We start from the raw sequence: 21,593 nt of genomic DNA, 5'->3' as shown, positions 1-21,593 counted from the left end.
GTCTGTGTGTATGTCTATGTGTATGTCTGTGTACCTGTGTGTGTAGGTGTGTGTGTGTAACAGTGTGTATGTGTATCTGTGTGTGTGTGTGTACTGGTGTGTCTGTGTGTCTGTGTGTGTACCTATGTGTCTGTATATGTATCTGTGTGTCTGCATGTGTGTGTGTGTGTGTGTGTATGTGTTTGTCTGTGTACCGGTGTGTCTGTGAGGGTGTGTGACCATCTAGTGGCTTACGGTGAGTGCAGATGCTCTGCATCAGACCAGGGCCCCAGTCCTGTCTGTGCCTCTCACTGGCTGTGGGTTCCCCACCAAGTCACCTAACCCCTCAAGCCTCCTTTCCCTCCCCTGTGGAATGGGGATGGTGATGCTTTTGCCGGCTAAGTTGAACTGAGGATTGATCAGACAATGTATTGTGTGCATTATTCCAAATGCAAGCGGAGTGTTCAATATATGTAGGTTTTTGTGTTGTTAGGGCCTTTCCTACTTCTTGCTAATACCCCTTTCATTCACCCATTCCACACCTATTGATGGAACTCCCATTATGTGCCAGGTGTTCCCGTTCTAGGCACTCAATATCCTTTCCCAGAGATTATAGAATAGAAACCAGACTCAAGTACACCTAGTTCAAGTCCTTATTCATTCATTCACTCATTATTTATTGTGTCTGTTTCTAGCTATGTCACCTATGCAAGTCATTTTCCTCATGAAGCCTCCATTTCCTAATTTGGACAAAGGACATGGAAATAACACCTGCCTGCCTACCTTGTTTCCATTGGAAGGATGGACTAAAAACAATAAAGTATAAAAGAATTTTTGCATTTAAAACATTGTAAAATAGTAGTTATTACTAATGCAAGGGGTTGCAACTCCACGTAGGGTATGGTACTGTATGAGTGCAGTCAGAGGAAATCTCAGGCTATAAATGGGAAAGATGGCCAGGCACAGTGGCTCATGCCTGTAATCCCAGCATTTTGGGAAGCCAAGGCAGGCGGATCACCTGAGGTCAGGAGTTCAGGAACAGCCTGGCCAACATGGTGAAACTCCATCTCTACTAAAAATACAAAAATTAGCCAGGTGTGGTGGCACATGCTTATAATCCCAGCTACTAGGGAGGCTGAGACAGGAGAATAGCTTGAACCCAGGAAGCGGAGGTTGCAGTGAGCCGAGATCGTGCCACTGCGCTCCAGCCTGGGCGACAGAGCAAGACTCTGTCTCAAAATAAATAAAACAAATAAATGGGAAAGGCGGTGGAAGTTTACAGGTGCCCAGCTGAGCCCCAGCACCTGTCTTGCCAGAACTTAGTATGAGGTCCTCACTTTAGCAGGTGCATCCTGACTCCAAGCCCACCCTGGCCCAGGGAGCTCCACTTTCTCTGGGCCTCTGTGCTCTTCCTTCCTTGAGACAGTCTCTTCTTGGATTGCTCCCTGTTCTTGAAACTTTCTAATTGATCAGCCTCGGGCTACATTACACCCCAGAGCACATCAGTGGCCTCTACCACCAGGATGCAGTCACTTCTCTTCCCCAGCTCCACATTTCTAAATAGTTGTCTCCCCAACCTGTTACCCTCAGGGGTAACCAACAACATAACCCTCTCAACAGAAACTCTTCAAGAACCAAGGTCACGCAGACTCACTTTCAAAAATGTTTTGGGTTTGCCAGTTGTCCCAGCCTGGAATACTCCCTCCTCCTCCCTTTGTCTATAAAATAGGGATAATGATAATACCTACCTTGTTGAATTTTTGTGAGAATTCAATTAGAATGTGTAAAGTCCTTAGAATACTGCTTGATGCATAGTCCATGCTCAACAAATGTTAGTTTATGATTCCATCCTGAGGACCCAAATCAAGAAGTCTCCCCGGCCAGCTGATTTCTCCCTCTGAGCTATTGCAGCGCTTGAGTGGGTCTTGACTTTTGCATAACTTCATCCATTTTGTAAACATTCATTGGATTCCCATAGAGATCAATAAAGCAGGGTTCTGGCCCCAAGGAGCTCCAGCCCAATGGGGAAGACAAAGAAGCAGATCACAGAATCCAAGGTAAATAGGGCAGGGATGGAAAGAACACAGGAGACTGGAAAAGCCCAGGGCTGGCAGGACTTAGTCTAGAAGGCTTCCTAGAAGGACCATTGCCCAAACAGAGTTTTTGTTGTTGTTGTTTTGTTTTGTTTTGGGCTTTTGTTGTTGTTGTTTTTTCAGACAGAGTTTCACTCTTGTCGCCCAGGCTGGAGTGGAATGGTGCGATCTCGGCCCACAGCAACCTCTGCCTCCCAGGTTCAAGCGAGTCTCCTGCCTCAGCTTCTCAAGTAGCTGGGATTACAGGCACGCACCACCACGCCCAGCTAATTTTGTATTTTTAGTAGAGATGGGGTTTCACCATGTTGGTCAGGCTGTTCTCAAACTCCTGACCTCAGGTGATCCACCTGCCTCAGCCTCCCAAAGTGCTGGGATTACAGACGTGAACCACTGCGCCCAGCCCCGAACAGAGTTTTAAAGGATGAATAAGTGTTAGTCGGGCCAAGAAAGGGAGTAAGGAATCCTTAGACAGAAAGAACAGCATGTCCAAAGGCCCAGGGGTGAGAGGAGGCCTGAGCCCTTTGAGGAATGGGGATAATGACCTGAAAGTCATTTGGGCTGGCCAGAGCAGAAAAAGGTGAGGCTAGAGACAGGCTGGGAAATCGTCAGAGACCAGATTTTGAAAGGCTTTCAGTGCCCTGTTCAAAAGATAAAACTTCCTTTTTTTTTTTTTTTTTTTTTTTTTTTTTGAGACAGACTCTCACTCTCTCACCCAGGCTGGAGTGCAGCGGCATGACATGACTTCGGCTCACTGCAACCTCCGCCTCCCCAGTTCAAGTGATTCTCCTGCCTCAGCCTCCCGAGTAGCTGGGACTAAAGGTGTGTGCCACCATGCCCAGCTAATTTTTTGTATTTTTAGTAGAGACAGGGTTTCACCGTGTTAGCCAGGAAGGTCTCAATGTCCTGAACTCATGATCTGCCCACCTCCCTCCCAAAGTGCTGGGATTACAGGCATGAGCCACCACGCCAGGCCAAAAGGTAAGAATTCTAAATGTAATCTGGTATCCTGGATCAGAGCCTTCAACAGAAAAATGGACAATATTAGGAAACCTGGTAAAACCTGAATAACATCTGTAATTTAGTTAATAATGTTGTACGAGTGTTCACTTCTTGGTTTTCCCAGCCATACCATGGTTATGTAAGAAGTTAACATTGGGGGAGTGGGTAAAGGATATACGGACATTCTGTAATATCTTCATAACTCTTCTATAAATCTAAAATTATTTCAAAGTTCAAGGCTTTTTTAAAAAGCTAGATTTATCTTGAGGGTAATGGGGAGCCATTGAAGGTTTTATAGCCATGATATAACCAGGTCAGATTTGTGTGCTCTAAAGATTACTCTGGCTAAAGTGAGAGATTGGAGGGGGCAAGCCACGACCCAGAGAGACAGCTGCCCTGATCCAGAAGGCTGCAGGGATGGGGAGAAGTGAGCAGAGCTGAGAGCTCACTAGAAGGTAGAGTTTAAAAAATTTGGCTTTGATTGGATAAGGAGGTGAAGGAGAGGGCTAAGCCAAAGAAGACACTTGAGTTGCCGGTTTGAGCAACGTCATCACCAGCATTCTTTGATTGCAAGCGACAGAAACCCTATCAAACCATAAAGAAAAGGGAAAGTTGATTACCCATCCATCAAGCCCTGCTCTGAAACAAACTGAGAGAAGCCAGAGGTGGAGTTGACTCAGGGGTGGTTAGGACCTGGGCCTCAGGCTCCCTCTTCAGGGTGCGCCCTCTCTCCTTCTTTTTTTCTTTTTTCTTTTTTCTTTTTTTTTTTTTTTTTTTTTTTTTGATGGAGTCTCACTCTGTCGCCCAGGCTGGAGTACAGTGGCACAATCTCAGCTCACTGCAACCTCCACGTCCCGGGTTCAAGTGATTCTCCTGCCTCAGCCTCCCGAGTAGCTGGGATCACAGGCACCTGCCACCATGCCTGGCTAATTTTTGTGTTTTTAGCAGAGATGGGGTTTTGCCATGTTACCCAGGCTGGTCTCCAACTCCTGGCCTCAAGTAATCCACCTACCTCAGCCTTCCCAAAGTACAGGGATTACAGGCATGAGCAACAGTGCCCGGCTCCCTCTCTCCTCTTAATGTTTTGGTGTCATTCTCTCTGTCTAACTGCAAAAAGCTCAGTACTCTTGTCTTTAAAGCCTTATAATCACCCAGGAAAACACATTTTCCTATCCGCTCCATCTAGAAAAATCCCAAGAAAGACCTCTCATTGGTCAGGGTTGGTCATGTGTCCATCTCTATACCTGGCCCTGTGTCATGGCCTGGGGAACTACGATTGGTCCAATTTGGATGTTTTCCACCCCATGGCCGGAGGTTAGAATGCTGATGTGCAGGTCCCATTAGAACTAGAATGGGAGAGTAGCAAGTGCCAAGAAAAGGGGTGCTGAACCCAAAGAAAGAGGGAAAGAAAAGTGCAACAGACAGGCAAAAGATATGATGTCATTTCCAGGAGACAGAAGAGCAGGGGAGAGGCAAGTGAAGGAGATGGAGCAAAAGAAATTGGGTTTAGCTCTGGAGCTGGGGAATTACAGGTGCTTGGAGGACATCAAGTGGAGAAGCCCCACAAGCTCAGGTGGAGTCCTCTGTGTGAACTTCATTTGGCGCCTGTGAGCTTGGAACAGTAAAACATCCTTCTCCTGAAGCCCCCAGGGCTTCTGGGGCCAATGCTTTTGTCATTGGCTGGGCCTCCCTGGCCATCCCCGGCACACTAACTCGTCACTGCCCACTCACAGCAGAGCTACGTGCTTTGTGAGGCTCTGACCCTCCCCAGAGAGGAGAAGGGAGACAGGGTATTGGGCTGCCTGTGGAGAGTTTTGTCTCCTTCCTCACCCCAGACCTGGCCTGCATGGAAAGCTCGCTCAGGCCTTTCTCACTCTTCTTCTCTTCCAGAGGTTAAGATCAGGAACCACACTCCTTATTAGGAGGGAGTTGGAGATGGGAGTATGAGGGCAGGGTCAGAGCTTGAAGAGATGAAGGTTGGATGTGGGAAAGTTTACATTGTTGGGGGGAAGATGTGCAGGTCAGTGTTAATCATTGCCCCGAAAATATTTCCCACTATGATAAAGCAAAAGATCTTGTGCTCTGGAGTCAGAAGCCTGGCTTTAAAGCTCACCCTGTCATTTGCTGACCATGTGACCTTGGGCAAGGCATTGAAACTCTCTTAATCTCACTTTTGTCATTTGCAATATGAGGATAGTAATCCTACTTCAAGGAGTGTTTGGAAGATTTTAACTTCACTTACTTGATTAGTTCATGTATGTACTACATTTAGCATAGTGCTTGGAACAAAGTGAGCACTGGATAAAGGATAACTAACCATCCTCTTTGGCTTCAGTTGTGCAACTTTCTGGGATTTTGAAAAAATGGATAGATGGTTGCATGGATACATGGATGGACGAATGAATGGATGATGGATAGATGGGTGGTTGCATAAATGGATAACTGTACAGATGGATAGTTGAATGGATGACTGGTGGGACACAAATATGGATGGATGGATGGATGGATGGATGGATGGATGGGTGGGTGGATGGATGGATCAATTGACTGATGTATCAATTGATGGACTAATGATTGGTTGGACAGATATATAGATGGATAGATGGTTGGATGGATAGATGGATGGATGGATCATGGATTACATTACAGTTTGAGTGTGCCTTCCAAAGCTCATGTGTTGGAAACTTAATCCCCAATGCAACAGTGTTGAGATGTGGGACCTTTAAGAGGTGATTAGGTCCTGAGGGCTCTGCCCTAACAAATAAATTAATGCTATTATTGTGGGAGTGGATTTTTTTTTTTTTTTTTTGAGACGGAGTCTTGCTCTGTCGCCCAGGCTGGAGTGCAGTGGTGCAATCTCGGCTCACTGCAAGCTCCGCCTCCCAGGTTCACACTATTCTCCTGCCTCAGCCTCCCGAGTAGCTGGGACTACAAGCGCCTACCACCACACCCGGCTAATTTTTTATATTTTTCTTAGAGACGGGGTTTCAGCATGTTAACCAGGATGGTCTCGATCTCCTGACCTTGTGATCCGCCCGCCTCGGCCTCCCAGAATGCTGGGATTACAGGCGTGAGCCACTGCGCCTGGCCGGGAGTGGATTTATTATCACAAGAGTAGGTTTGTAATAAAAATGAATTTGGGCCCCTCTCATGCTCACACTGTCTCATCATGTGATGCCTTTCACCATATTATGAAACAGCAAGAAGGCGCTCAATGTGGCCCCTCAATCTTGAACTTTTCAGCCTCCAGAACCTTGAGCCAAATAAATTTCTGTTCACTATAAATTACCTATTCTCAGGTATTCTGTTGTAGCAGCACAAAACAGACTAAGACAGGTGGTTGGATAGACATGTGGTTTGTTGGTTGGATAAATGATTGAATGGATGGATGATTGTTGTTGGATGGATGGATAGGTGGATGGATGAGACAGTGAGATATATAATACATAGTCCCTGTCCTCACTAAGTTCACAGTTCAAGGGAGAACCAAGATACTGAAAAGGATTATTACAACAGAGAGAGGTAGAAAATCCAGCTAGAGGAGGCCAGAGGGTAAGGGCAAGCAGGAGTTATCTTGTCAGAAGAGGAGAAGAGATAATGAAGGTAGTTCCTGCCCTCAAGGAGTTCACGATCTAATTAAATAATTAGTCACTTCAGATTTCTTTTGAAACCGAGTCAGGTATAAATAAATCTGTAAACAGAACAGTTAAGCAAGCAAGGTGTTCTTCAAAAGGCAGTGAGCTCAGATGTGTAATAACTCCTGATTCAAAATATCATTTTCTCCCTGGAACAACCTCAGAGTTAATTTCCCAAATTTGCCAGAACACACACATTTCTTTGTCTCTGCTGCTCAGCCTTACCTCCTCCGTAGGCTGCCTATGCCACTGTGATAGAAAAATAAATGCACGAACCCATCTCCACTGTGAACACCCACAGCTGGTGAGTTACAAGGTGAGACAAGCCCAATCATCTCTGTTAGAGGTCTGCTCCCCTCCCACAAACAGGCCATCAGAAGCCGGGGACCAAACATCCACAAGCTTGTACAGCATTTGCCTACCTATAACTGGTTTAGGTTTTAGTCTTAAATGGGACAAAATTCATGATATGAAATTTGAAAAACACCCAACCGAGAGTCATTGAATGAACCACAGACTTGGCCCTGGCCCCAGCTCTGCCACTGGTCATTGTGCAGTCTGGGGAAAAGAGGACTCTTAGGGCCTCAGCTCCCTATCAGTCAAACAAATGGATAGGTTTGGATGATCGCTGAGCTGTCTCTTAATTCCGATATTCAGCATCACATATATTTTTATTTGTAGGTTAAAAATGAAGGGATTGCAAGGGTGTCTCAAAGATTGTATGACTTGAAGCAAGCTCCTTCCACTCTCTGAGCCTCTATTTACTATCTGACACAGGATAGTGTTCATGCCAACCTCACAGCCTTGTGGTGGAGTTCAATGAGGCTATGTCTGTGAAGATGCTTAACAATCTATAACGCTCCAAACCAGTGAATAAGGGGATGGTTTTCTGGACATTCTGAGGATATAAGGAAGGAAGAAGCCAAAGTCCTATGGGGCATCCACGTGCATGTGAGCTCCACACTGGCTCTGGAAGGCCACTGCCCAGCTTTGAATGGGGAACTAAGGCCCAGAGAAGTACAGAGACCCCTCCCAAATCAATGGGAGCATTAGGACTGGAACCCAGGTCCCATCACAACCAGTGCACCACTTGTCACAGTCCAGGCCTGACCAGAACCTTGGTCCTGTTGGGGTCTCAGTTCTTCCAAGGTCTTAGATGTCAGAATAAAGTGAGATCAGATTCCAAATCTCTTCTCCCAGCAGTTTTTGCAGCTGCACCATCCACATGTGAGGAGGCACACAGGCGGAGACACCCACCCTGGCAGCAGTGACAATAGTGTTATATCGGCAGCTGGGAAGTGGGTGGCCAAGGGAGGTGTTGTTTTCCACTGTGAGATGCTGGCACACTGGGAGGCTCATCAAGACTGCTGCTGCTGCTGCTGCTGCTACTATCATGGCTGCTGCACAATGGGGAGAGAGGGGGATGTGAGGCCTCAGAGCAAATGGCATGGGACCGAAGTCTCCAGGCAGGAAGGGGTTACTTACTGCCCTTTGATAACTGCCTGCCATTGGCCAGGCTCCAGATGGTGGCTCACAGCTGGGGTTCTGGAGTCAGGTGCCCTGCATTCAAATCCAAGTTCTGCCACTTACTACCTGTGTGGCTGCAAGCAGGGATTTAATCTCTTTACTCTAGTTTCCATGTATATAAAAGTGGTTTAATCATAAAGTCCCCTTCAAAGGGATGTTGGGAGGATTACATGAGGTAGAGTGGGCAAAGGGCTGTCAGATTCTTAGGTCAGATTCCTAAGAAACAGCTTCTAAGATGAACATTTGCATGCCAGAGGCTTGTCGGGGAGGGCTCTTGAGAAAGCACCTGATGAGGTGAAGGAAGGAGGACTGTGCAGAAGGAGACACTGAATGATCTGCAGCAGCCACAAACTGGAGCTCTAAGGCAGGATTCCCCTTCAAATTCTCCTGCACTGAGGCCATGGGGCTACACCCAGAGAAAGGGTGTGGCCTTGACTTAGGCCAAAGGCAATTCCAGGGAGGTACTCAGCAGTGTGCTTTCAGCAGACAACACTCTTGGAAACTGGGGGATGAATGCCCCAGTCCTGAAGGGGGACTTCAGCAGTGCATGGCATCATCCACCAATAGGGCTTAGGACTCAATAAATATTAGCTGTTAATCTTCATCATCATTGCCACCATCACCACTACCACCACCATCATCATCATCACCACCACCAACATCATCACCACCATCACCATCATCATCATTACCACCACCATCACCATCACCACCACCATCACCAACATTATTATCACCACCATCACCATCATCAGCATTACTGCTATAATCACCTTCATAGCCACCACCATCATCACCATCACCACTACCATCATCATCATTACCATCATTATCACCACCATCACCACCACCATCACCAGCCTCACCACCATTACCACCACCATCATCATCACGACCATCATCACCACCATCACCACCACCATCATCACCACCACCACCAACAGCATCATCACCAACATCATCATTACCACCATCAGCAGCAGCAGCATCACCGTTACTATCACCATCATAACCACCACCACCATCGTCATCACGACCACCACCATCACTACTATTATCATAATTATCACCATCACCACCATCACCACCACCACCACCATCACCACCACCACCACCATCACCAACAGCACCACCAACAGCATCATCACCAACATCATCATCACCACTATCACCATCACCACCAACATCATCGTCACCATCATCAGCATCACTGCTATCACCATCATAGCCACTACCACCACCACTACTATCATCATCATCATTACCATAATTATCACCATCATCACCATCACCCATCACCACCGTCATCACCACTACTACCAATATTATCGTCATCACCACCACCATCATTATCACCACCATCATCACCACCATCACCATCATCATCATCACCACCACCATCACCATAACCGCCAACAACAGCATCATCACCAACATCATCATCACCACCATCACCATCATCAGCATCACCATTTCTGTCACCATCATAACCACCATCGCCATAATCACCACTACCACCACTACAATAATCATCATTACCATCATTATCACCATCACCACCACCACCACCGTTATCACCACCACCATCACGATCACCACCACCACCACCATCATCATCATCATCATCATCATCATCATCTTGTTTATCCCCAAAACCACCTTGGAAAGTGGATGCTATCAATGCCATTTTGCAAATACAGAAACTAGGACAGAGAGAAGTTAATTGACTTGCCAAGGATGCACACTTGTGCATGGTAAAGCCAACACTGGGACACCAGATCTGTCTGTCTTCATTCCAGTGCTCATGCCTCTTCATTACAAGGTGAAATTCTGTCCATCTCAATTACCTTTCCTTCCAGAACTGGATAGATGGCCACCCACCCACTCCATGGACAGGAGCTCACTCTCACTCCAGCATCCAGCTCCAACACTGAGAGTCTCTGTTATGGAGTCACGAAAAGTCTGTTTCCCCAAAGCTTTTACCCATTGAAGCCCTAGATCTATGCTAAAGAAATCTAGCTCCCCCTCACACGTTTCAACCATGACTATGTCCACCTCCAGGGCAAGAGAATAATGGGGCTCCAAGGGATGGGCCTTAAAATATCTGAGTGTCGCATAAACATCCAAAGCCCTGAAATGCTCTTGGCCAGACACCTTCCTGGAGAGCTGCTGCTCTAAGCCCTTGATGAACCCATGGTGACAAGATGAAATCTGAACCCACCCACTTAGCTAACCCCACCACTGCCCTATTTCACCTCCCATCCTGGGCCTCACTGGTATATTTCAATCCCTTCACATACCCTAACTGCTCTCACTCTGCACCTCTGAAGAGACCCTTCTCTCTTCTGGGTGCTCCCTTCTTCTATCTCCTCTCCTGGTTTCCCCCTACAGCCCAGTCCAGGGGCCTCTCCTTAGTGTCCTCTGTACCCGGCACTTGTGCCTCCCCCACCATACTGAGAGCTTCGTGAAGGCAGAGACTGTGTCTTCACTGCACTTGGCACAGCATCGGGCATGCAGCCTGTGATTAATAAAGTGAACAAATGAATGAATCACTGAATGAGCAGATGATGGAGCGATGAAAGAAGGAGAGGCATTTGGTTTGATTTACCCTAGTCCCCTAGAGATTATCCAAAAAGGAGAGAGTCCTTGACCTCAAGTCTGGATACTCCAGCTTGTACTGGTCCCCTTCTGCCCTACCTCACTCCCCAATCTGACACCTAGGAGCCCTCCCCCAACCCAACCCAGTGAGAACTGAATCTGCTCTTAGACAGGGATGTTGCAATTGTTCTAAAAGCATAGCCTGTAAGGGCCCTTAAAAGTTTGTCGAGGCCAGAGGAGAAAACTGGCCTCAGAGAAGACCCAGAGAGGGTGCAGGAGCTACACAAGATCACACAGCAAGCTATTAGCCAAGCTTGACTGGCTGCTCAGTCAACCATCCCTCCCTGACCCCAGTGAATCCAACTGGCTCTTTTTCACAGTTGAACTGGAATGGCAGCCCCGCTGGCCTCTGTGGGAGCAGCAAGTGGATGATACATCTCTTCTCCCTGTCCTGCCCATCAAGAGGACACTTGGAAGTTCTCGGGGAACTCTAGATCCCTTTGTCTCCCCACTTCCCTCCTCCCTCCTCTCGTCACCTCCTTTCCTCTTGCCTTGCCTCTGTGGCCGCCAAGCTCTGCAGGGGTGGCAAGCGTAGGAGCCTGGCACCAGGGAGGCTGCAGGTTGGAAATAAATTCTAATCAAACACAGAATCATTCCATCTTCTCCCTCTGCTCTGAGGACAGCATTTTTGCCAGGTATTACTCATATGTGTGGAGAGAAATCTTCTGAGACTTCTCAGAGCCAGAGGGGAACTTGCAGGGTTGGGAGGATAAAAATCTCTTTTTCCCCCAGGCTGGTTCTTGCTTTTATTATCTTCTCTCTCTGCCTCTCATTACGGCAGGACTTTGAGGAGATAGATTTCATTTGGCCCTTCTCTCCTCATCTTAAAGGCACAGGAGCTTTGGGTGCTGACGGCTGGCAGGAGCCCAAAAGCAGGGGACAGCCAAGGGTCTAGAGAGTGGAGGAAGGGTTGTCATGGGGGCCGGCCTTGAATGTCAGAGGGGAAGGGATGGATTCTCATAACCATTCAGCACAGGGGCCACTAGCAAGAAAGCCACTAGGGAAGGGACGAGCTTTCCCAGAAGCAGGGATCAAAGGAGCTCAGGGTAACTATGTTATTCTTAAGGACCTTAATATCTCTCTATCCTTCATCACACAAACCTGCCTCAATCCAATCTCTATCCCGAAAATGGATCCAAAATCCAATCACCTCTCTCTCCTCATAGCTACCACATCCATTCTAGCGGTCATCATCTCTTTAGACCACTGTAACAGTGCCCTCCAAAATGTGGGCCCCCTCGATTCCAGCTTCTTCCACTCCCACAGTCCCTCATCCACCCAGCAGCACAAGTGAGCTTTCAAAAGCTTAAATCATGCCACATCCCTGCCCTGCTTAGAACTCTTCCCACTGCAAGCAGAATCAGATCCAGTGCCCCCCCACCCCATGGCCGGTGAGGTGCAACCCCCTGTAGCTCCTGCTGCCTGGCCGGCTTCATCTCCTCTTCTCCCCCGCGTCTCCCACCTCTGTGCCCCAGCCACCTGCCCTTCTTCCTGTCCCTGGAACTTGCCCAACTATAGCTTCCAGGCTCTTGTTGCAAATGCCACATCCTCCAAGGGGCTTTCCCCACCCACCCAAGCTAAAGCAACACCCCAACCCTGTCACTCTGGGCCACGTTGCCTACTGCGTCAGCACATCTAACACAGTGCAACTAACTAAGCTGGTATGACGGCTCCCGAAATACCCTTCCCAGGATGGTGCTGGGGTGGTGTGGGGAGCAAGAGACATCTTGCATGCGACTCGGAAGGTGGGAGTGAAGCAGCAGCAGCTATGTGTTTTGAATATGCTCTGAAGGTCGGGGCAGGGTGCACCATTGTCACTGTTGTGGCCCATCTTTTGACGAGGGGCAGCTCTTGGGACGGCAGGAGCTCCACTCCACAAGACCTCCCCCTTCCACCTCTCCAAGTCCTGGGCCAAGTGTGTGTGTGGCTCCACAGTGAAGGGTGCCAGCCCCTGTGGCAGCTCACCCCAGCAGCATCGACGTTGGAGGTCACCAGAGACAGACACGGGTTCCAGTTTGTCCTCACACTGGCTCCATCCAGCTGTCCCTCCTGAAGGCCAGTTGGCTGACCTACAGTGACTCAGGCCTAACCCCCGATGCAGAGACAGTGGCCTGCACAGACAGCCCATATGTTCCCACTGCTGAACAAGGTTTAACCCCTATAATAAAGCCCTGGTTCTTCACCATCAGTAGCAGTGCAGCTTCTGCTGAAGCCCAGTGGATTCGTCTCAGGCTTAGCCCTCGCTGGTACCCAGCCTTCTTAGTACTGGCTCATGCCATTTCTCACCACATGACATGGGAAGCGCCTCGATGGCAAGGATCCTGTCTGTCTTTTCTCAGCAGCACCCCCAGAATGCAAAGCAGAATCCGGTATCCAGCAGGTGCCCAGGGCTGACTAGTATGATTAGCTGGCAGGATTTGGTGACAAAGAAGCCACTGGAGATATAAAAAGATGACCAATCAACACATACTGTGTACATACCTAGTATATGGGCAGCACCAAAGAGACCCTTTCCTTCTGCCTCAAACTGCATCCTCCCCATAGCTGTCCCCAGCCCCAAGAGCACCCCTCCTTCTCACTTCCCACCTCCTCCAAGGAATGGCCAAGGCCCCCATCTCCTTCTAATCCCTACATTCTGGTTCCTGCCTCATGGTCACAGAGGACTCCATGTTGAGGTCGCCAATGCCCAGCCAGCCCCCAGCCCTGGGTCTCCTCGGACTCTGCTGACCCCTGCCTTTTCTGAAGCTCTCTCCTCCCACCCAGCGCTCCTCCCATCTCTCAGAACGCACCTCCTCTGGCCTCCCCATCTTTAACTGGTTGTTCCCAGAGTTTCCCCCCTCATCCCATCCTCTCTGCTTCTCTTCCTCTCACCTCTCCCTATATATTCCCCATTCCCCACCCTCAGCCCAGGCAATAACACCCACCCCCATCATTTGACCCATTGCCTACAAATTTAGAATCTCAGATCTATCTCCAGTCCCAACAACTCTCCTGATTCCCCCATTTCCAACAGTCTGAGAGAGTTGTGACATTCTGACACTTTTTAGACACAGAAGCATCAAGGTGGGTGTGCCCAATTGTAAGTTTATGCTTTTTATTATCAAGGACCACTTTCAACCCCATCGCTGAGCCTGAGCCCATTGCATCATGTGAGCAGACCCTTGGGAAGGGCAGGGGAGTGCCTGAGACCACTCGTCAGAGACTCTTCCAAAGCTCAGCACCAGTCACCCACAATACCCTGTTTCACATGCAGGGCTCAGCACATGGTAAGACTTAACACAGGTTTGCTGAGTACATGCGTGAATGAATTTGTATATGAGGGATGCGGTCTCTCCAGAGGGATCTCACGGAAGGAGAACCATCTTTTTTGCAGATTCAAAATCGAAGGAAGGAGGTTGGGGTACTTGGTGGGAGGCCAAAGCACTCTTGCTCTGCAGGCAAGGAACACAGAGGTCCAAGCAGTGGAAGACAAGGATCCCCAGGGAAGGAAGTAAGGGAGAGCACCCAGCAATGGTGCCAGAGATTCCAGGGGACATTGGCATGGGAGAAATCTTGTAAGACTTCCTGCAAGGCCCTGCATAATCAGGCCCAGGAGAGGACAATCAGATGCCAATCAGTCTTAGGCCACTCTATGGTGATGCCACATCCCTGGAAACTGGTCACAGCCAGCCCAGTCTACAGCCCTAGAGGACCCAGCCTGCTCCAAAAGCCCCCTGCATCCCCAGCCACCTGGGTCTCTGCCTCTGCAGAAGGAGCATCTGCCGAGCATGTAAAGCTCCTGGGTTGACTCACACTAACATGGTGCTTACCAGTTTGCAAAGACCCTTTACACATTGTCCAGTAACCCTCCCCACCGCCCTGCCAGGTAGGTACAGTATTACTAGCTCAGAGGCTCAGAGATGGTAAGTGACTTGTCCGTGGGCGTAAAGCTATCAAGAGGTTTGGTGAGATTTCAACCCAGGCCTGTCTGACTGGGATCTCACTTCTCCACTCCAGCATGCTGTCTTTTGAAGAAAGTTAAAGCCTAGACCTGGTTGAAATTCATAGTTAAAGGTGCACATTATGTGTTCAATAATGCAGTCAATGCACATAGTCAATGCTCAAAATACTTAAAAATTGCACACAACAGTGCTGGGTAGTGCACAATGTTCAGAGTAGGTGGTTTCATTATGCACAGTAAATGCACTTACTAGGTACATGGCAATGATGGTGCTGGGGGGAGGACGCATGCCAGGGACAAGGCTGAGGCTCTCAGGCCAGTTTTGCCAATGACTGCACTTGATCATGGCCCCACCATGGGTCAAAGAAATCCCCCTGGTGATAATAATGGTGACAGTGGGTCCCCCTCCAGCAGCCTCCTCTGAGGCTCCAACTGGGTGTCAGGCCCCTCTTCTCTGCAACCACAGCACCCTGAACTTGCCCTGTTGCCTCAGTGTCTGTTTATCTGTCTGCCTCTCACATGAGAAAAGATTTTAAACCAGACAGTCTAGCTTTAGAGTCTAATTATTTATCCACCATTATACTGTTTCACAATGGATGCACAGATAGAATGGATGGCTGGGTGGTGTCTCAGCTTGTTTTTGCTGCTATAACAGAACACCTGAGACTGGGTAATTTATAAAGAACAGAGATTTATTTCTTACAGTTCTGGAGTCTGGGAAGTCCAAGGTTTGAGAGGCTGGCATCTGGCAGGGGCCTTCTTGCTGCACCATCATCCCATGGCACAAGGTGGAAGGGCAAGAGAGCACAAGAGGGGGCCAAACTCGCTTTTATTACAAACTCACTCCCTTGATAATGGCATTAATCCATTCATGAGGGCAGAACCCTTGTGACTTAATCACCTCTTAAAGGTCCCACCTCTCAATACTGTTGCATTTGGGATTAATTTTCCAACACATGAGCTTTAGGGGACATATTCAAACCATAGCAGATGGAGTAAGTGGATGGATAGATGGATAGATGGACAGATGGATGGATGGATGGATGGATAGATGGACGGATGGATGGATGGCTGGATGGATGGATGGATGGATGGATGGATGGATGGATGGATGGATGAGAAATGGGGGGATGGAAAGGTGAGAACAGTAAGCTCTTGACAATGATGGTTGGTACGGTAATTTAAACCCATATCCCAAGAAGGTTCAGGAAAAAATTAAGTCAAGATCTAACATAGACCCCTAGCCCAGAAACCACCATACCAAAAGCCTAGAACTCATGAAACTCTCAGTAAAAAGGTCTGAAAAGATCTATTGGTCTTTGCTCCTTAAAGGTGAAGACCATCCTCCAGCATCCTACTGTCCTTGCCGTGACATGCACACCCGCCCAGGATACAGTTGCACACGTTGGTCAGAACTAACAAAATTCTCATCAGATGGGATGACAAGTTATTGAACACCTACTGTGTGCTTGGCACAGTTGTTTGCTGAGCAACTGGCTGGCTGGCTGGCTTTCTCTGGCAGGCTGCCAGCCTGGCCAGCTGACTGGCAGGGCCCATATCAGCTCACACAGCAGCTGGCATTTCCTTCACTGTAAATGTCCTTGTCTCACTGGATAGAGGGAGAGTGTGATGATGACAGGGCTGGTCAGAATGATTTAGTTTCATTTCTGATGTGCCCTGCCTGGGGAATTCTCGTTGTCATCAGGTGGTGACAGTTTATGGCTATGAGTATTTAAACAGCTTGGTTATTCATTTCAATAGTCATCATATAAAATTATTAAATAGGCAGAGGAGAGATGGGAGGCATAGCCTGATCTGTTTGGAGAAAGATTACCTGGGAGCTGACCTTCCAGGTAAAAAAATATTGACACGGGTGTGTTTTCAGAGTGTCCCAGGTGTTAATTATGGAGGAGACACCCTGCAGTCACCCCCTTGTGTCCAAAAGGAAAGTGCTGCTGCGTTTATCTCCAGTTGTTTAGGGGAAAATAAAGTTTATTCTTTCACGATCATGAAAGTAAAACATCCCTATCGTAAAATATTTAGAGAATTCGGGGAAGTGGAGAAAAAGAAAGTAAAAACCATCCATTAACCCACATCCCAAAGAAAACACTCTCTTCCATCTTTTTATTTTTTCTTATTCAGGCTTGACATAGCTGAGATGACAATAATGACCAATAATAGTAACTAAACTTTAACAATATATGCGAGGCATTGTTTTAAGTGTTTTCCAAGTATTAACTCTCTTGGAAAGTAATCAATACTTTCCAAGTATTAATTCTCCCAATGGCTCTCTGAGGCAGGACTATTATTTTGTCTATTTTACAGATGAGAAAATTGAGGCACAGAGAGGTTAGCTTGCCTGAGTTCACAGTCAGTAAGTGGCAGAGTTGGGATTCATATCATTCTATGTCACTGTCTCTCCTACCATGCACACTATTTATATTTTCCTTTTTGCCTTAAGCTTCATGCAGACACATGTGCACTTTCTCTTGTCCTTGCATGAGCTGCAGAAACATTATTATTATTATTATTATTATTATTATTATTAAGATGGTGTTTCACTCTTGTTGCCCAAGCTGGAGTGCAATGGCATGACCTCGGCTGACTGCAACCTCTGCCTCCCGGGTTCAAGTGATTCTCCTGCTTCAGCCTCCCCAATAGCTGGGATTATAGGCGCCTGCCACCACACCTGGCCAATTTTTTGTATTTTTAGTAGAGATGGGGTTTCACCATGTTGGCCAGGCTGGTCTCAATCTCCTGACCTCAGGTGTTCCACCCGCCTCGGCCTCCCAAAGTGCTGGGATTACAGGCATGAGCCACCGTGCTTGGCAGAAACATTATTATTAATGGCCATCAAATATTGCAAGTTTCTGGACTACAATTTACTTAGTCATTCCTCTGTTTGGGATTTTTTTTCCTGAATTTTCAGTATTCTGTACCATCAATAGCATAGCGGTGAACAAATCTTCACAGAAGAAAACCATGGCCTCCTACAGTTTCCCCTCCCAAGAACATGCCCACCCCATCACCACCACGTAAGGCTGGCCCCAGCTCCCTACTAGGCCTTGAAAGCAACAAGTCCTGGTCCCCTACTCTTCACTGGCCCCAGACGGGATCAGAACTCTGAGGCAACTCCCACTGTGGACCAGATATCTCTCAAATGCATCCAGGCCTGCTCAGGCAAGACCATGTGGGCATCGCGCCTGTCCCATCAGCCACCTGGCACTGTACCTCATTTCTTCCAGCCTCAGGTTCTTCCCTTTAAAATGAAAACACCAATTCAAACCCTACCTACCTTAAATGATGAGTTTTCTGTGAGGCTCAGATGACACCATTGCATAAAAAAGGCTTTTGAAACTGGAAAAGAGCTCTATTTATGCTAGACATTGTTATTATCATAACATTAATTCACTAACATTCCCTGAGGAGCTGCCGTGTGCCAGGCATTTGTGCAAAGCCCTAGGGATATGGAGACCAAGGAGGAAGCTCCAGCGCCTGCCCAAGAGGGAACATGGACTGATGGAGGAGGCCCGATCAGCAATGACACATGGGCCTTGGACAGAAGGAAGCATCGGCACTGCAGGAGCCTAAGTGAGGCAGCTCATTCAGTTCAGGTGGAAGGGTGTCAGGGAAGGCTTCCTGGAGAAGGTGACATATCAGCTTAAACCTGGAGGATTTAGCTAAATGGAAAGGGTAAGAGGCTAAAAGAAGAGCATGTGCAAAAGTGCAAAGGCATAACAAGTATGGCACTCTGGAAACAACAGAGTGGCCAGGGCATTGAAGCGGGCTTATGGAGAAGTGGAGGAAGATGAGGCTTGCGGTGTAGACCACACGCCATCTGCTCTTTTACCTGCCAGTGATCCCCAGAACTGTTTAGAGAATGGGAAAGGTGCTGCACAACCCATCCCCAGAAAAACAGCATCCCCGGGCACACCTGTGGGTGACAGGGCAGCATGGCCCACTGTAGAGCCTAAGGGCAGGGCAGCATAACGGGAAGGGACCCACCGAGACAGTCAGGACCCTGCTTCATACAGTAGGGCAGAGCAGTCATTAGAGACCTTCCCCTTCCTTCTGCGCCCCTGGGCTCCCCCTTCCTCTAATATCAACTCCACAGCAGCGCCTCCCCAAGGACTGCTCCAAAGCTCAGACTTGAGGATGGAGCCCCAGGAGGCTCAGGAAAAGAATCTGCTATTTATTGAGCACCTACTAGGTGCTGGGTAATAGATCATTTTACCACCTTTCCAGCACTCCTCTGAGGCCTTGATTCGTGTCCCCATTTCACAGATGAGGTTCAGAGAAGTAAAGGAATCGTGTGCTGAGCATTCAGGTTAACGCAGCCATCAGAGAGACCAGGCTGAATCACTGGTCTGCAGCTTCCCCGTTGGTGCCCTTGGACGAAATTACCGCTTCTCTAGACCCCGATGGGGTAACAACAGTGCTGCTGCTTCTGCGGGCTGCTGTGGGGCCTCACCGAGATGGGGACTCAGAGCATGACGCATGCGCATTCGGACCACACAGCAGCTGCCATGATAGACCACGCCCACCTCTCCCATGTGCCCTGCAGAGTCCCACTTTCCTGAGGTCAAGACTAGGAATGAGGTAAATCTGAAATCTCTCCGCATTCATCCAGGGAGTGGACCAGTCCAGTCCCAGACACTAGTGACATTGTGCTGTCTTAACTCCCCAGTTTGGTCGCTTCAAGATGCTAATGCTTTCCACCTCAGCTGGGATTGCGGGGAAACCCAGAGCCCATGCCCCCCACCCCCCCACCCTCTGACCATCTCAGAAATGCCCACACACACATCAGCTTCTCTCTGCCAGTGATAGGAACACAGCCAGGCTCCAGTGGACCAAGGAAACTCCCCAGGAGCTTTCCCAAGACCTCCTCCCGAAAGCAAGGGGAGACGGCCCTGCTGTGTGACTCCAGTCAAGACCCTCAAACTTTCTGTGCCCAAGTTTCTTCACAACTCCAGGAGATTGGTGGGCCCACTGAAGTCCATGGAGGGTTTGTTTATTTCCTTCTTGACAAATATTTATTTAGACACTGTTCTAGAGAGAGTAGCAAACAAGGCATTGCCCTCAGGAAGCTTCTGGCCTTTTGTGCCTGTTTCCCTGTCTGTTAAATGGAGATTATAATAGTGCCTACCTCATAGAGTTGTTGTGAAGATTAAATAAATTAAGATGTATAAAGAGCTTAGTGCAGCGCTGGGCGTGGTGGCTCACATCTGTGACCCTAGCACTTGTGGGAGGTCGTGGCAAGAGGACTGATTGAGTCCAGGAGTTGGAGACCAGGCTGGGCAACATAGTGAGACCCTCATCTCTACATAAAAATTTTAAAAATTAACTAGGTGTGGTGGTGTGCACCTGTAGTCCCAGCTACCTGGGAGGCTGAAGTGGAAGGATGGCTTGAGCCTAGGAAGTTGAGGCTACAGTGAACTGTGATCACGCCAGTACACTCCAGCCTGGGCAACACAACGAGACCGTGTCTCTCAAAACAAAAAATAAAAAACAAAAAAAAGAGCTTAGCGCAGGGCCTGGCACTTCATAAGTGCCCACAGAGACTTGGTAGTGGTGTAGTAGTAGCATTCCTCAGTGGGCTATAAGGACTGGATGAGATAATACATATAAAGCATTTAGGGTTGTAACTGGCACACAGTACTCATGAAATATATGGCAGTGACTTCCTTAAATGTTGTTAGCTGTTACATCAGCCCATTTTAGAGAGAAGGGAACTAAGGCATGAGAAGTTAAGTGACTTGCCCTAAATCTCACTTTAAAGGCTCTTAAACAGGCTCTAAACTAGTATTTCCTAACCTCAGCACATTGCTGTTTGAGGCTGGATCATTCTTTGTGGTGGGGCTGTCCTGTATACTGAAGGATGTTTAGCAGCATCCCTGGCCTCCACCCACCAGATGCCACTAGCACTAGCCCTCTCCCCAGCATTTTGACAACCAAAAATGTCTCCAGACATTGCCAAATCCCTTGGGGGGCTGAATGGGCCCCAGCTGAGAAGGACTGCTTTAAACTGACCCTTGAGCTCATATATCAAAAACCTCCTGATCTAGCCCTAACCTCCTTTCTCCCAGTCCCAACACCACCACAAATGCCTTGTTCCAACCAGCCCCTAAAGGACTGCCCTTTCTCAAGCAAACCCGAAACTTACCAACATCTGTCCCTCCGCTCAAGAGTGCCCTTGCCACCCCTACCCCCTTCTCCAAGGCCCTGCTGAAATCCTGTCCACTCATTAAATGGTCTCCTCATCCCCCAGAACACATTGTTTGTCTGTGCCCAGCCCTCATCATGATGGGCATTTCATTTTATATCGCATCTGATCGTGAACATATTCATGCTTCCCTGTTCCCTGTCCCTCATACCCACCCCCAGCTCCAGGGGAGGGGCTGTGCCTGACTCACCCCTGTGTCCCCGGCACCCTGCATGGGGCCAGGCGCACAGGCTGGGTCATCACTCTGTGCAGATGGTTGTCATAGATGAGACTGGTGCCCAAGCAGCCTCTTGGGTGCTGGTGAAGGACCCCCAGGTTAGAAGGCAATGTGGCATGGAATTTAGGAGCGGTTAAAAGTTCAGAGTAGGGGCCGGGCATGGTGTCTCACACCTGTAATCCCAGCACTTTGGGAGGCCGAGGCGGGCGGATCACCTGAGGTCAGGAGTTGGAGACCAGCCTTGCCAACATGGTGAAATCCCCGTCTCTACTAAAAATACAAAAATTAGTCGGGCATGGTGGCAGTCACCTGTAATCCCAGC

This window comes from Pongo abelii, chromosome 1 (genome assembly GCF_028885655.2).
Source record: "Pongo abelii isolate AG06213 chromosome 1, NHGRI_mPonAbe1-v2.0_pri, whole genome shotgun sequence".
NCBI lineage: Eukaryota > Metazoa > Chordata > Mammalia > Primates > Hominidae > Pongo > Pongo abelii.
Note: the sequence above shows the minus strand (reverse complement) of the source record.